The sequence below is a fragment of the Lygodium microphyllum genome, chromosome 25 (genome assembly GCF_053477565.2).
Source record: "Lygodium microphyllum isolate KBCC chromosome 25, Lygodium_microphyllum_v1.1.10, whole genome shotgun sequence".
In the NCBI taxonomy this organism is placed as follows: Eukaryota; Viridiplantae; Streptophyta; class Polypodiopsida; order Schizaeales; family Lygodiaceae; genus Lygodium; species Lygodium microphyllum.
Window position 1 is genome coordinate 92,990,520 of NC_141159.1, and position 16,928 is coordinate 93,007,447.

Genomic DNA, 16,928 nt, shown 5'->3' on the forward strand with positions numbered 1-16,928 from the left:
GTAAACTTTATATTATCCTAACTAAAAATCCAACTCTTGTCCAAAAAGGATGGATCCCGCAATCTGTGAGGATGCATCTTATTTCTTCCAAGTTTCCACCCTTGTACTGGTAACAGGGCCTCGAGAATCTATCTCGAGTCACACAGATTATTTGAGTAGGATTCGGACGCAAGGAATTTACAACCAGAGCCCCCACTAGCATCCAAGCATCCTCCTACATTCAAACTAACCCACGGAGAGACCTCTCGTGGCAGGTTTGGCCTACGTTCCCATCATGGTTATTTGGAACCCCCTTGGCTAGGGTTGGCGACCAGTTGAGGGTAGCTTGGCATGCCCTCCTTGAATTCAACCTGATTCATTATTCAAATTTCTTTTTTGAGCTTGGGTCATACATTCCTTTCACAAACATTGAATCTAGATTTACAAGCACAACAACAATGAAGGCGAGTGCTCATGACATTTGCTAAGGTGGATTCCTCATCTTCGAATGCTTAATGTTGCTCTTCTTGGGTCTATCTTGCCTTGGCATCAATTCCCATTATCTTTTGAGGGATAGAGAGTGCCCTCTTTCTAACCTCGCTTCTATGTAATAGGGTTAAGAAATTATGCTATAGTTTCAGATGACAGCTTCCCTAGGTTACCATCCGTTGGTTCTTATCTTAAGATCTTGGTCTAGGGTTTTGTTTGGTTAGTTGGTAACCATTTTCCCGCCTTAGATTTTTTCAAGGTTCTAAGTTTATCCTAGGGTTTCCTTCCCTCAAGATAGCAGGAACTTGTGTTCATTCCTCTCGTAAGTCGAGCTCAAACTAAGTCTATTTACCATTCTGAAATAGTTGCGAGCATCGAATGTAATGTGGCGGATAGTCATTCTTCTTGTGGATACGATATTCAAGTTTCTTGTGTTAGCTTCAAGATATATCATATTTTGGAAATGATATTCCCAAGAATGTTTTGGGACCCTTCAGCTGGCTATTGGGATAGAGACCAAAGAGCATGTTGACTCTAAGTCAAAATATGGTCGTAAGGACAGCTTGACCAATTTGCAACTAAAGTCCTAGTTGAGTCAAACTAACTCTTGGCTTCATTTATCATGCATGATTTCATTTACCCAACCAGCCCTTGCAAGCTTAATCTTTCACATGCGCCTCTTGACTCTACCTTTTAGATGCATCCCTATTATGTGGTGCAACTAAGGCTATTCATGATGCTACATAAATTTAGATGCAAGTCTTTGGTGATACTATGCAAAATTCCCATTCATGGAAATTTCTTCTAGTGTACTTATGCAAAACATAAAACGTGACTAAGTATTTAAGTGCGAGTGTACCTAGGCTCATCATACCTAGCGTAATTGCGAGACAATTCATTCCAATGGTCTTTAGGATGCAATTGACTTACATGGCATATTTGCATACTTTGGCAATCTAAGATGCATTTGCAAAAGAATGCGAGCCTAATACTCGGCTTAATATTACAACAATCCATAGATGCTTTTAAGCCTTTTTCAACTACCTTTTGCGTTATGCGAGTTACGCGATGCAACGTATGACTTCGTCCTAATGACATCCATGCTTTAACATTCCATTTAAGGTACTAGACACGATAGTGATACCTGATCTTGGGGTGTCGAATTAGCATTTACACCCGATACCCCATTCGTGTTAATGGTAGCATCTCTGCCCGATCCTCCTTCTGTAGTTGTGGCCTTTTCAGTTACTTGTGAGATTTTGTGCTTCATAACCATCACGGAGTTTTGGAATATGGCCTTCACTTCTCTGAGAGGATTCCTTTGTGTCGAAGTTCCCTACACCTTGTCTTGACCTTCACGATCTCCTTGTCCACTTAAAGGTTGTCCATGAAGAGATCTTGGGAAGTGTCGATGGGAAGAGAGGGTTCTCAAGCCTTCGCCCAATGAAGGAATTGTCCTTAGGCCTCCTCTCTCTCTCTCTCTCTCTCTCTCTCTCTCTCTCTCTCTCTCTCTCTCTCTCTCTCTCTCTCTCTCTCTCTCTCTCTCTCTCTCTCTCTCTCTCTCTCTCTCTCTTTCTTACTCTAGATTTCCCTTCCCTCTCCTCTCTCTCTCATTCTCTCCTTCACTACCTCTCCCTCTCCTTCTCTCCTTCACAAATTGGTAGCGGGGGAGGGAAGAAGAATAACGTCTCTATGGAAAGGAAGGGGGGGGAATTATAAGGGAAGGGTGGCAATAGTAGGGGAAAAAGAAGAGGGTTTTTCCTCCCTGTTTAAGGAGGGGGGTTTTTATAAGGGTGAAGTGGTAATAATTGGGGGAGAAGAAGGGGTCGTGGTAAGGAGGCCTTAACTCCACTATATGGTCCTCGTGCTCGTTGCCATGTAGTATAACAAAAGGGTTAGTGGGGGTTTTGTCATCATCTACCTACCTTCTCTCACTCCCCCTCTATCATCGTCATCTCTACCTACGTCAGCCCCTCCTTCTCATAGTTCAACTCCCCCTCCCTCCACCAACCAACAGCATCGACAGGGGGGGAAATGCAATAATAGAATTTTGTTAATACAATTTCGTTTTTATTTCATAAGAAAAAAAGGGAATTCTAACAATGATGGCAGCGTAATAAAAAGGGGGGAAATTTGACGGCGATGGCGGAGTGAAATGGGAAGGGGGGGATTCGACGGCGATGGCAACGGGATATTACACTTGACCAATATCTTGATATTTACAATTATCCTCCAATGAGAAGAATGACTACAACCGTGGTGAGGGCTCTACAAACAACAACACAAAGAAAATTTATACAACTTATTTATGATAGTTTATGGAATCAAGTATCTTGATGTATTTTAATAAGAAAACTTACGATAACTTGTCCATACTCCATTTATGAAAGTAGATCATAAGGCATAGGAGGTTTTTTTGTAGCATTTCAATCAATCTTTTTATAGATCTATATCAAAAAATTAAAAAAATAGAGTACTTACAGCAAATAAAGTTCAAATAATCGAGGATCATTGGGATTATTTAACTTACATCTTAGCATTTTCATGTATTCCTTTCAAAGAATTGATTTAAAAACACTGCTTATCTACACAATCTATGGTAATCATGCTTGAATAAGATCTAAAAATAATCATAAGAAAATAACTTAGCATAATAAAAAAATTTAAAACTGGTAAAAAGATCAAACAACTTACTTTTCATGGTATGGAATCAAAATGAGCTCCAAGCTATCATGGTATGGAATCAAAATGAGCTCTAAGCTATCAAAATCAATTCTATTAAGCCAATAGTCAAATACATTTGCTTCAAGTTCACTTAGCCTCATATAATGGAAGATTGAAAGATCAAGAATCTCAAAATTTTACTATATATCAAAGAGAGTTCATGCATTATACGTCTAGTAAAAGTAATAAGATATTGATTATATAGAAAAAAATTATTCCTAGAAAAATATCATTCTTAAGAGTAAACAAATTTAGACATGTTATACCTCAATTCAGAAAGAAGAATGCAATTATCTACTTATCTGATTTTATCCGTGAGGATCTGCACACATTTTGAGTCTAGAGTAACAACATCATTTCTCTTACTTATGTTACTAGGCTAGAAGCAATATAAATTGAAACCTATTATGTTAACCTTGTCAAGCATGTTAAAAAGCTCATCTTCTAGTGGTCCTAGTTGCTTTGCTTCTTTTTCTTCTACTTTCTTTGTCTTATGCTCCCTCCATTTCTCTTACTATTCATTTGTAGCTTTTTTCTTCCTTGTCATGCCATCTTGTGTCTCTATCATGTGTAACATCCTTCATTTTAAGATATGTGTCCTCCTTTTACCTTGCAACAATAAGAGATTCTAAACATTGCGTTTTACCCGACAACCATCAAACTTTGATCAGTAAATATATGAAACACAAAAATAGAGTAGTCACAAAACAAACTAGGCAAAGGATTTCACGTTTCACACGACAAGAGAAATACAAGAAAGAAAGAGGATTAAGACATATAAAACGTGAGCATTGTACTGTAGAATGAAGGTCAAATACCTATATTGCACTTTATTTGACATATGTACATCAAAAGAAAATGAGAAAATGTAGATTTTTCTACCCATACCTAGTGGATTGATGAAATTTTTTCCTTGGAGGATTGAGTCTTGAGGGTGTTGACCTTGCTTGAATACCCTTATTGGAGATGGAAAGCTTACTATATTCAAGATGAGCTTTCCTTATAAAGGATAGATAAAAATGAGTCTTTACTGAAAAGGCTAGGGGCAAATGCTCAAGTTTATCTTAGCTCAAAAGAAATAACATTGAAATTACTAATTAGAGTGTACTTTAAAAAATTAAAAATTTTAGAGCTCTCTTTTCAGGTGAAAAGTCATCCTTTTGACACAAGTTCTAAGAACAATGACTCTATTACTAAATGCCTTTTTTTAAGAGCAGCATCTCACAATAATCAACCATTTACAAATGCATTTGTCCCTATCTCCATCAAAGTGAAGCTAAGCCCTTGTGAGCCCTATTGAAAGAAAAAGCAAACATCCATTATCAAATTAGACATTGTAATTGATCAAATCATGTCTTTTTTTAATCTTGATATCAAATGAAATGTAATTTTTTAAGCTATGGGTGTGCTTTACTCACTTCCAAGCATGTTTCATTTGAACTTACTATTTATTAAGTTTTCTGAGATTGTGTTGTATGAAACGTGAGTTCAATAAAAGTGTTGTTTGTTGACTGCAAACTAATATCACATTTCATATGCTAGGGTTTTTTTGGTATGTCTCACTTGATATTTCAAATTTTCTTGCTCACTAGGGCCTAATTTGCTTTTCTTTTTTTTGCAAGGTTGGAATGTCAAAGTGAAAGCTATTCCTTGATGGAATGGAGCAAGAGGAGATGGAGGGAAATTTATGATGATAGACTTCTTGATTTTCTTCCAAAGACAAGGAACTCATCTAAGTTTATGTAGATTAGGGATATGCTTGATGTCCCTTTTGATTTGCAAGAGATCATGGGAGATATTGAAGAGAGCTTAAGGAGTCTACGAAATCTTATGCTACATTTGCAAAGTCTCTCACAATTGATAACTATGTTCATTTTAATGATGTGATCCAAGATACTAATGCTCTTGGGACAACTTTGATTATCAGGTATTATCTTATTGATGAGGAGCTTAGAAGGCGTGAAACGAATTGTCATTTTCATGGGGATCAACAATAGTTTCCTTTTTTTTAAAAGGCATATGTTTTCTTGTGTTTCTCAAATATATGAAAAATTCTTATTTAGAGAAAGTGCAAGAGAAGAATGAATACTACAAGGATATAGGAGTATAGCAATTGCCATTTTCGATGCAAATTAGCAGCATTGCTATTTTCGACGCAAATAGCGATGGTACTCAGGCAAAAAAAAGTAGGCCGAATCCCGAGTGTGTGGCATTTTGCGCGAAAGAGCAAAAGAGGGAGCGAAAGGGAGAGCGAACTACATCTTGCATTTGAGAGGGAGAGGGAGAGAAAGAGAGAAAGAGGGAGAAGGAGAGCTTCTCACTGCCACCGCCGCCATTTTGCGAAGAAGAGGAGGAAGTGCATGGAGGGCAAAGAGGAGCCACTATCACGAAGAGGTTCCACTGAATCCATCCTCGGGCCTTTGCGGTGAGTGCATTGTTCCCTCTTGGTTTGTTTTTATTTTTTCTCCTTTTCTTTTTCTTGTTTTTGTTAAAAATGATGTGTACTAAGAGAGAAAGAGAGGAAATTAGAGAAGCAAAGGAAGAGAGAAAAAGAAAGAAGGAATGAGAGAGAGAGAGAGGGAAAAAACATGAAACATAATAAAGAAAGAGAGAAAGAGAGAGAGAGGGAGGGAGAGAGGAGAATGAATGGATAAAAAACAAAGAGAGAGTAAGATCTTGTTCTTTAATTTCTTCTTTTCTTGTTTTTAGTAGTAGTAATAGTAGTGGTAGTAGTAGTAGTTCTTTAATTTCTTCTTTTCTTTTTTGTAGTGGTAGTAGTAGTAGTTCTTTAATTTCTTCTTTTCATGTTTATTGTTGTTGTAACAGTGGTAGTGGTAGTTTTCTTGGTAGTAGTCGTGGTAGTAGTAGTAGTTATTGTTGTTATTGTTGTTTCTTCTTTTCTTATTATTGTACTACGTCTGGCATGGCGAGCTTGACAAAACATGGTATGCACAATTCTTTAATTTCTTCTTTTCTTGTTTATTGTTGTAGTAGTAGTAGTAGTGGTAGTGGTAGTGGTAGTGGTAGTAGTAGTAGTTGTTGTTGTTGTTGTTTTTTCTTCTTTTCTTATTATTGTAGTACGTCCGGCATGGTGAGCTTAACAGCGTGGCATGCACAGAAGATCAACAGATGGAGTTCAACAAATATTAACAAATTCACGCACATGGAGCCACATTGACTCTACCTTTCTAGGCTTTACTCGAGAGATAAGGAATCGTTGGCTCGGTCTTGCTATGGATGGCATTAACCCATTTGGTCTGCGCTCAACTTCTTATAGTGTATGGCATATAGTCCTTGTCAACTACAACATTCCTCCATGGATTTCTACAAAGAAATGACACCTCATCCTTAGCTTGCTTGTTCTCGGCCGCTATAAAGTCAAAAATATGGACATGTATCTTCGTCCATTAGTCAATGAGCTTAAGATTTTGTGGGAGGAGGGGGTCACCGTGGAAGATATGAGCAAGAGCGATGGTCGATAGTCCGCCAATATTCGAGCCATTCTCATGTAGACCATGCATGACTTTTTGGGATTCGGGGAGTGCTCAGGTAAGTAGGCTTCTGTTCTCGTTTGGTAATATCTATCATAGCTTGTTCAAGTTTGTATTCATTGAATAGAGGTGTTGGGACAAGTCTGTTTACCTCAGGTTATCATACATGTCCATTGTGTGGGCCACAGTTAGACTCCCGAAGGTCATGGACCATGAAGAAGATGGTATATCAAGGACATGATGCTTTCTTGTCGGAGGGTCATGAACTTAGGGAAGGTTTTCTTAAAAGACCTCTAGGACGTATGAACGCCCAAAACTGGTGCTGAAAATGGTCCACACGAAGTTACATCCAAATGGAATGCGATGGTTCTTAGTTTTCTACAAGTTTCCGTATTGGACCCACTTACAGATCAACCACTTGTTGGATCCCATGCATATTTTCAAGAATGTGGGCAGCTTACTATGGGATCACCTCATAGGAAAGAGAGACACTACAGGGGCATGAATGGATTTGAAGGAGGTAGACAAGATGGAGGCGCTTTGTCGAGTGCTGATGGTCACTTACAGCTATCTCACACTCCTTGGGTTTTGTCCACTAAAGAAGAGCGCATTGTGAAGCAATTGATCAAGTTTATTCACACTCCGACGGGTATGATGAGTTCTCTCAGGTCCCCATTTTCTAAAGACGACCAATTATCAGGGCTAAAATCCCATGATTGGCATAAGATATGTCAGGTTTGTACTACGAATGGATTGTAAGTGGCTTGCGTATTTTGATATTTGGAGTGTAGTCATTGTTTGTAATGCTTCTTCATTTGTGGTAGTTTGTACTACCGATCACAATCCCAGGATGTCTTACTCCAGAAATACATGGGGCGATTTAGAGGTTGTCAACTTTTGTGCAATGGATCTCATAGAAGGAGATTAAGACATCCTCTATTGAATCCGCAAGGCGAGGAGCAATGGAAATGGTCTGTCTCTTTGAGAAATACCTGCCTACCAACATGCTCACGATACAAATCCACCTTCTTGTGCATCTTGTAGATGAAGTGGAGATTGCTGGACCTATCCATACTCGATGAATGTTCTTCTTGGAGCGCTTCATGAAAACCCTGAAAGTCTTTCTGTGGCAACGAGCTCAGCTAGAAGGTAGCATGGTTGAAGGTTGGTTGGTGTCTGAGGCATTAGTGCATATTTCACAATGGCTACCAATGGTGGATTCGAACAACAGTATGCTATGGTCGCTGAAGGATGATAATAGACTAACTAGAGATGTGGTGGCTAGAAATGGGATAGAAAAAAGAATGGATGAGATAATGAATCGCTTTTCTATGTTGCACCATGCCTTCATGGAGATGTGGCTCACTAAGTACAAGCAAGCTAGGAAAGATCAAGAAGAAGTGCAATCTGAATTTTGACGTAGTACGTGCCATCGATCGATTCAATATCCCAATGGCATGGAGGAGATGCCGCAGTTTATGTCAACGTGATGGTTGCATGGAGCTTTGACCGTAGCATCTCGTGAAGGGGTAGAGGTCTTAACTGGAGTGGGAATTCTTGAGGGGATGTAGTCCAAAGGTGACGACGTGTTAAGGGTTTGCCGTATCTACATTTTAAATGCGACAACTAATTGACTGTTTCAATGTACAATACAAAATATACAGTGCGACATGGTCATGCGCACGGAATTTCCACGTGGAGCATATCGATAAAATGCGCTCCAAAACAGATTGTGGTATCATGGCAAAGTTTGAGCAAGAGAGCCGACAACGAGCAACGGATCCAAACACCGTTATAGATGAGATGGAGTATTTTAAGAACTTGTCAAGTATTATTACGGTGGATTACCGTAGCTTCTCCATGATCCTATTTGATGTGCAATGGTTCAAAGTGGTACTTGAAGGAGTTGGAGCAACAATTAGATGAGGTCCATCTGGATTTCTCAAAATAGATTCTTGGATAAATTTGTGTGACACGTTTGTATTGCTGGCCCATTGTGAACATGTGTATGAACTCATGTTTTTTTAAATTTTATTACGACATGGTACATGTCACAAAAGTTAAATCTCTCTTGTACGTGATTTTGAACATGTAATTTTCTATCCAAACCCTCAACAACCTTGATGGTGGTATGTTATACCTTCAGCTCCCTGAAGTGTGAGAGTACATAATCAAAGCAATGTTCACAGCGTAGATGAGGATAGTATGCAAATAAAGGGGTCAATATTGCAAGGGATGGAGGCTGCCAAAAGCTTGGAGCATATAGAAGAGCTAAAATCGGGTACCAATGATGGAAATATAGGAGTTCAAGAATTCTTTGAGAACGAGCTGGATGCATTCTTTTGTGGTGACTTGTCTTTCGAACTTCTAGTGTATGCAGAGTTGAGTTAGGAGATTGACATGAGACCATAGGGTACTTCATACTTGGAGCATCCACCTACTCAATTTGTTGACAAATCACTTATAAGGATACATAAGATATGTGTTTTTAAGTAATATCATTTTTTTAAGATTTATATTACCGTTCCTTGCTTGATTTATATTGATTATGCTAATATCAATTTTTTTCTGTGCAAGTGACCTTTGTGGATATTTAGATCAGCACGATGAGTCAAGGGATGAGCGATGAGGAGGTACAGGAGATCTTCACACGTATGTCTCCAGATCAGATGGCTCAATTCAGAGGTATGGCAGACCAAGAGCTATCTCAGACACCATCAGGCCAATCTGTTAGATCTACTTTGATGCGCTCTGACGCTTCAATTTCCAGTAGATGAGGTCAACGCTTCTGACTTGGGCCAGACGGAGGGAGTCATTCTGGGGGATGCTGTGGAGACATGGATGCAGTGAGCTTGCGATCGGCTCGGGATTGATACAGGTGCTACTCCTTGCTCTCGTGCAGGTTCAAGAGAGCGTGGCTCATGTGGTTGTTGTGGAGGTACCAATGCAGTGTATTTGTCTCATCGTTCTACTAGAGCTACGTCACCTATGGGATTTTTCACACCTATGGGGACCTCTACTCTAGTCACTCCAGCTTTTGCTTAGCCATCCACAGGTGGCACACCTATGGATAGGGGTGCCACCTGTGGATGGCTGAGCAAAAGCTGGAGTAACTAGGATACTACCCCCGTAGGTACACTAGATATATAGGGGTCTCCTGGATATGCCTAGAAGCATGGTCATAGGTGGGAGAGGACACATATTAGGCATAACCCAAAGGGATATGGATACCTTGTAGATGATAGGACAAGAGCCATCATCATGAGTGATGAGGGGAGGAGGGTGATGGCTCGTATAAGAGAGTTGTGCCAACAAGTTTTTCGGCACATCTTGGATCATTGGAAGAACATACCAGAGGGGAGCAAGGATGTCATAGTAGCATCCTTGCATGAGGAGTTTCTAGTACTTGTCGCAATAGATAGGTTTTCCACAAGTTGGATGATGGAGTGCATGCGTGCGTACATGTCACACAGATGATCGGACGCACAAAAGATACTTAAGAGTGGGGCCTCAAAGCCCAAGTGGCTAGACACAGATGACTGGTGCCGACTCAGGGAGGAGGCTACAGATTCTTCAGGACGTTAGAGACAGCAGCACGAGGCGGCGAGGGTACGGCTAGAGGCACGATTGGTCCATCATCTTGGGAATGGTGGTGGCCACTGGACTTATCTGGAGGACTTTGTAAGTTTTTCTTTTGTTCTACTTGCTTATTTTTTTGCAATCGTGTTTCTAATAGTTGTATTTTATTTTCTTTTCAGCACTCCATTACAAACTGTGATCACACCAACTTAGAGACTCGATATGCAGAGAGACACAGTCTCATTGCATTGATCAACCAATTGTATAGACGTAGCGGCCCTATAAGTCACTTATCTTTCTTGTTTTTTGTTATTAATTTTAATTAAAATGCATTATTGTATGGTGGACTGGTGTGTAGTTGTTTCTCTTTTTGCAAAGTCCATTCGATGCTCCTTTGCGACAGGACGAGCTTTCCGATGGCGAGGATCTGTAGCTCACCCTTGGTGTAATATTTCTGCAATGAAATATTAATCGACCCTAGAACCCACACACCACGTGCAAAAGCGGTTCAAAGTAATCTCCCGCAATGATAAAAGTTGATGGCTAAGTACTCCCTTTACGTGCACTAGCAAACTCCAGCCCACGTTGTGCATAAGAGGCCGTGGCTCAAAAGCCGTAGTTCCACGCAGGAACACCCTTCACAGGAAAAGCAAATGGATAAATTTTTGGCAAATTTTTTTCATTTAAACTCCCCTCCCCTTCAGCCATTGCATGGCGGGGGAGAGGGAGTATGAGAGGAGTGGGTGTGGAGTAGGAGAGCATGGGGGGGAGGAGGCATGCAACTTGCCATGTGAGTGGCTATTCCCTCCCCCCTCTACCTATATGAACCCCCCCTCTCACGCTTGAGAGGGAGAGAGAGGATCGTGCCGTTGCTACTACTGCCACGCTGCCTTCACGCCGCTAGGGCTACCATCATGATGCCGCCTCCGTCCTCACCACTATCATCATCATAATCATCATCATCTTTTTCCTCATCCTCCTCTTCAACTCCATCGTCATCATCTCCCTCAATCATTTTCTCTCTCCACGTCACTTCCCTGTGATAGAAGCTTGGAAGCTTCTAATTAGAAGCTTCCATAAGCCTTGTTTACGTGTGCCTTCCCCGGTTTTTAAAACCGAGTCCTGCAAGGCTTGTGTCCTGCGTAGAGGAGAAGATATCGGACTGAAGTGGCTTCGTAACACGTAAGAGAGCCAAGAGGAAGTTTGTTGAGTCGAGATCTACGTCATCGATGGCTCCTAAGCAAAAGTCACGAGTCGCACATGCGGGAGCTTCCAACCCGAGTACAAGAGTGGACAATGCCCCAACTCTGAATACCCAGGTTTCGAAAATTAATTCCGCATGTGAAGGATGCATTAAGCATGATTTAATTCTCGTAGGAAAAGTTTGAACACATTGGAAAATTTATATACTTGCATCGAATTACCAAGTAAGTTGCATGACGAGTACTTGTATGGTCATGGTAGTTGCATTCTTGAACGCATATTGCATAAGTTAAAAGGTGGATTTGTCTAAAGGCATCCTTGTTGCCTTGCAAAAAGAACAGCGCATAATGCACTTAGGTAATAATTTCCTAGTTGTGACTCGTGTATGAGATAATCTTTGACGCCCATTGAATGATGTCCAAATAGTCGCAATGCATGGAAAATTGCACGTGAATATGGTTACATTTTTGAGTCGGGTTAAGTGCATTAATATTGGACTCATGGTATTCGCGCATGCATGGAGTTCTTTTATCAAGGTTTGAATGCATCTTCATTAAAAATATTAAAGCTTTGATTTCGTTGCATCAACGTAGCATAGGGCAAGGAAAAGTAACGATCATTGTAGATCTTATAGCTGCATAGAAGGAAAAGGTTTATAGTCTTGAAATTGCAAAATTGCATGGAATGATACATCGCATACATCTTGCAGTTCCTTGCATCTTTTAGGGAAAAGTACTTGCTAATTTAGAATGAAGTATTTGCATTTTTAAAAGGGATGATCGTCTCTAATCGTGGGTTAGTTAAATCAACTAAGTAATTCGCATATAGTTGAGTTGCTCACATGAAAATTGTAAAGGTACAATTAGATTGCATATGACGATCACCTCAAAGTGCTAGGAAGGGTTAAGATACGTTAAAATTCTGCCTAGTATCGCACTTGGGATGCCGATTTAAGACTTTTGATCCCAAAGATCCTACCCACATTCTCAAAAATGTTAGGGTTAGCTAAATGCCCATGCAAGAATGATCTAGGGTTCTCACCCTAAGGATAAATTGACCAAATACTAAACCTCCGTATGAATCTAGGATCCCTAAGGCCAAAGCGTTATCGGCCTAGAAATACCATGTGATGGGAGAAATAATCCCACAAGTTAGATGCGACACCTATCTCGTGCAACAAGTTGCAACATCACATGGGTTTGTGTCTAAATCACAAAATAGTATTGCCACTCCTTAGAACAAGGCTGGCGAGTTCTATGTACAAGTCTAATTTTTCAAGAAGATGAATAGTCATCCTACTACATCACCCTTCCTTAGGGATGATTTGCCAGGTTAGGGAAAATATGAATTGCCTAGCAGGCAATTGACCAAATCAAGTGAGGACAACGGGGTTGTCCAGGATGTATTGACCTTAATATAAGGAAACCTAAGGTATTGACAATTTGGGTTAACAGGGTATAAACCCTAACCCAAGAATAAAGGGTAAACAAGCAACTAGGCTTACAAAACCCTTGGGATCTTGCCAAGTCGCAATTGATCCCGGATTGAATGTTGGATGTATTCGGAGAGAAGGATTCACACCTTAGCAATTGGCCATATAAACGACCACTGGAGTGCTTGTGTTTGTACACTTAGGAGCACTGTTTGTTCTTCTTTGCTCAAGGAACTAATGCTGAAAAATAACTAATGCTTCAGGTTGAAAGCCTGGAGGGAGAGGTAGCATCAGTTACCCCCGACTGTCTGCCTGACCCTATCCAAGGGGGTTGTTAGCTGCTCGAGTATGTAGATCGAAGCCGCCGCGAGAGGTCTCTCCGTGGGTGCTACTTGGAGCAGGAGGACGCTTGGGTGCCAAGGAAGGCTCTGGCCGTAAATCCCTTGCCTCCGGATCCTGCACAAGAGGCCGACATGAATCGAGATGGGATCTTGAGGCCCGCATACTAGTCTACGGGCGGAACTTGGAATAGCGATCCCTGAGGATTGATGGAATAGCCTTCGGGCGGAATAGCCTTCAAGCTGGATTATATGATGTATTCCAAAGACTATTAAATAAAGATCAAATGTTGAAAAGGAACTTGCTTGACATTGTTTTTCTATGTCAGTGCTTAAGTTACATGAAGGAACCAGTGATTAATTGGTTAATTAAGGAAGCTATTTTTACTTGTCAAACTAAATGTGGTAGGTAATTAGATAACTAAAGCAACCCGAGAAAAGTACGGTGGATGTGACCCTGGGTCCATCCTACGAAAGGGTGGTCCCGGTTGGCCGGGAACTTTTCTCAAAGGATTTGACAGCAAAGCAACAAAGACTAAAGAATCAATCAAAGTTGGAGTCTCAATTTGTGTTGTTTTAGGGGAATTGAATGGAATTATGCATTACGGGCAGAGAGGTCGAGCTTTTCATCCCTCTCGTTTCCCATTCTCCTTGAACCAAGTGCAGTATAAATCCGCTTCAACCCTGATGATTCTGCACAAGTAGTTCTTCTGGGGCTCGACACTAGTTACTTTCTAGGAACTTGACCATTAGGAAAACCCTGATTCAGGTCGGTCCTAAGTGGGAACGGCCGGAATGCTTCCACTTCGTGGCAGACTCAGGAAGACCTAGATCGCAAACCCCTTGACATTCCTTGGGAGTGCCAAGCAGCACTTTCTAGACTCTCTTCCCGATGGGCTACTAAGACGTGTCCTGCAAGTGGACAGGAGGACACGTTACACTTGGATCTGTGCAGTGCACATGCTCTTCTTTTTTGGTCATGTGATTTATGTAGGCATTTTCTATGCACTATGTTATTATCATCCTTTGTATCTTTCCATGATTGTACCATCACTTTCATAACACGACCTTGTATTTATTTTATATATCAGTCTTATGCATTCAAGTACACTTTGCCTTCATTTAAACAAGCACTATACACATTATTGAAACTCTTTTGTATGGCCCTACCCTACCATAATTTTTTTTCCCCTCTTACCATCGCTATTAGCGTCGCAAATTTACTGCACGCATCGCTATCAACGTCGCATAGTGACTGTTCTATAGAGACGCAAATAGCAACACTGATAGCGATTGTTCTTTGGCATCATTAATATTGACGTTTTTTGTGACGACAGGGACAAATTTCTTTATGAACATTTTCGTCGCTTTGAACATTGGTATAAGGCCTGTATCTTGTAGTGGAAGAAGATTTTGCATGCATAGATTGAGAGATTGAAGACAAGAACGAGATGTTTCAAGGGGACATTGAGAACCAACTAGTACAAGGTTTTGATCCTACTACGTTTAAGAGTTAGAACATTACAAAGGTAGAAAAAGAGGAGATGGAATTGAGTACAAATATCAAATAAGGCCCTTTTGATTATATCCCTATATTTCCTACCTATCTTATCAACAAAAAAAGATATGTGTTGCTCAATAATATTCAACATCTTTTTTATTTTAGAGAAGATTATTGCTTAGCCATCCTAGAGCATGGGGCTAAACTAACAAGGATTTTATAAGCTATGAACCATGCCCACACTAGTAGCTATGGATGTTGAGGGGGAGAATTTTCAAGATAGCTCCATGGCCTTGCATAATTGTATTAATTAGATTATGGGATATGATGTTGAGATTTACAATCACACCCACTATGGCCTCTTTGTATGAGGCAGTTCTAGGGTTAAGACATGCAGGCAAACTGAATCCCATATGCACAGAATGGGAAAATGCTACCTATCCAACGACTATAAAGCATTGTACTTGACTACCACTTAAAGGTATGATGAATGCAAATCATGATGCTTTTCCATTTCAATTTTTGTCTTGGTCATTGTCAATCTTATACACAAGATTAAGTTTATGAGTCCAAGTCTCAATCTTGGAACCTGATTCACTTGTGTAACATGTCAAGTCTTGTCTATGTCATCATGAGCTTAACCTTACTCTTTGATCCACCATAGTCACTACCATGCTCTAGATTCCACATCTTTTCACATGGTATTAGAGCTCAGCTGAGCATGGCATTGCCTCTGTGGTCCTCTTCTCACCTTTGATCATCTCTGCCCAGCTCACATCCAACTTAGGACTTCATTTCAACTTCATCTTAATCTTGACCTTGAGTCTACCATAGCTAGCAGCTTGCATCCTACCTCCTTTGAGCTCCTAGATCTCTCTATACAAAGCATATCTCCATGAGCTTCCTTCTAGGGATGTGATCCCTGACTTAGGGCTCTTCACTGTGTCACATAAAACTACAAGATTGTTGCTTTATCTGTGTGGCATTGCATGAAATTTGATGTGTTATTCAGAATTGTGCCTGCTGCTATTGTACTGCTGATGCGCTGCGTGTAGGCCGCGATTCAACATGCCACCATGGGGCTTTGGTAGCCTATCTACCAAGTTTCATTCCCATATAAAACTTTTTAAAAATGTTCAAGTATCCAGCTCACACAAAACAAAAAACTAGGGCTGCCCAGAAACCCTAACTGCAAACTCCATAACTAGTGGAACTCAAGCTTCAACTTTCTTAAATTTCTCACTCCTCTTGGTACATTGAAGTTATTGCCACTCTAATTTGAAGATTCCAACAAGGATTTCTCATCAAGGAGGGGAATTTATGAAAACTTTGGAAGATTTGGAGACAACATCAACACCAATTTCTTCATTGCTACAGTCTCAAGCTCATTTGCCACTACATTCTCTTAGCTCAATCTTTTCCACTCAAAGATCTGCTGCAACACTCAAGCCTCTAGCCATTCAGATTTGAAGGTTTAGCAAGCTCAACTACAAGAGAAGATTTGGATTTGGAAGGATAGAAGCCCTCAAGTTCAACAAGAGTGCAAGCAACAATCCTCATAGTATCTCTTGATACTACATACAAAGTGTGCCTTCACACTATTGTCTTGTGTCCTTTGACACACTCAAGATAAGCTCATTACTAGTTACTCTTAGCCTTTTTAAGATAAGATCATTACTAGTTACTCTTAGCCTTTTTAAGATAAGCTCATTACTAGTTACTCTTAGCCTTTTTAAGATGATCCTCACTAATGAGAGTACCAAGCATGAAGAATTTTAAATGGATATCTTTTTTGAAGAGTAACATTACTCTTGTTGCTCATTTCAAGCACATAGAAGATGTGCTTGTCTTACTTGCAGGGAATGATGGAGTTGTAAGCATTCAAGTGTTATTACTATTTGAAGAAATGCCTCCTATCTTGAAGATAGTGCAAGAGATTGAAGCCATTTCCGCTACCTCAAAGATGATACCTTTGCTTGAGGGGGACATGGACATGAAGAGTAATGTAACTAATGCAAGAAAAGTCAATAAAGAAGAAGACCATGAGAACCTAGAAGAAGAGGACCAAAAGATCAAAGCGGTGGACACTAAAGTTGTAAGCAAAGTGAAAAATAAGTACAAGATCAAGCTAGACTACATCGACAAGAAGACCCGCAATGAGTTGAATATCTATGTCAAAAGAAATGTTGAAA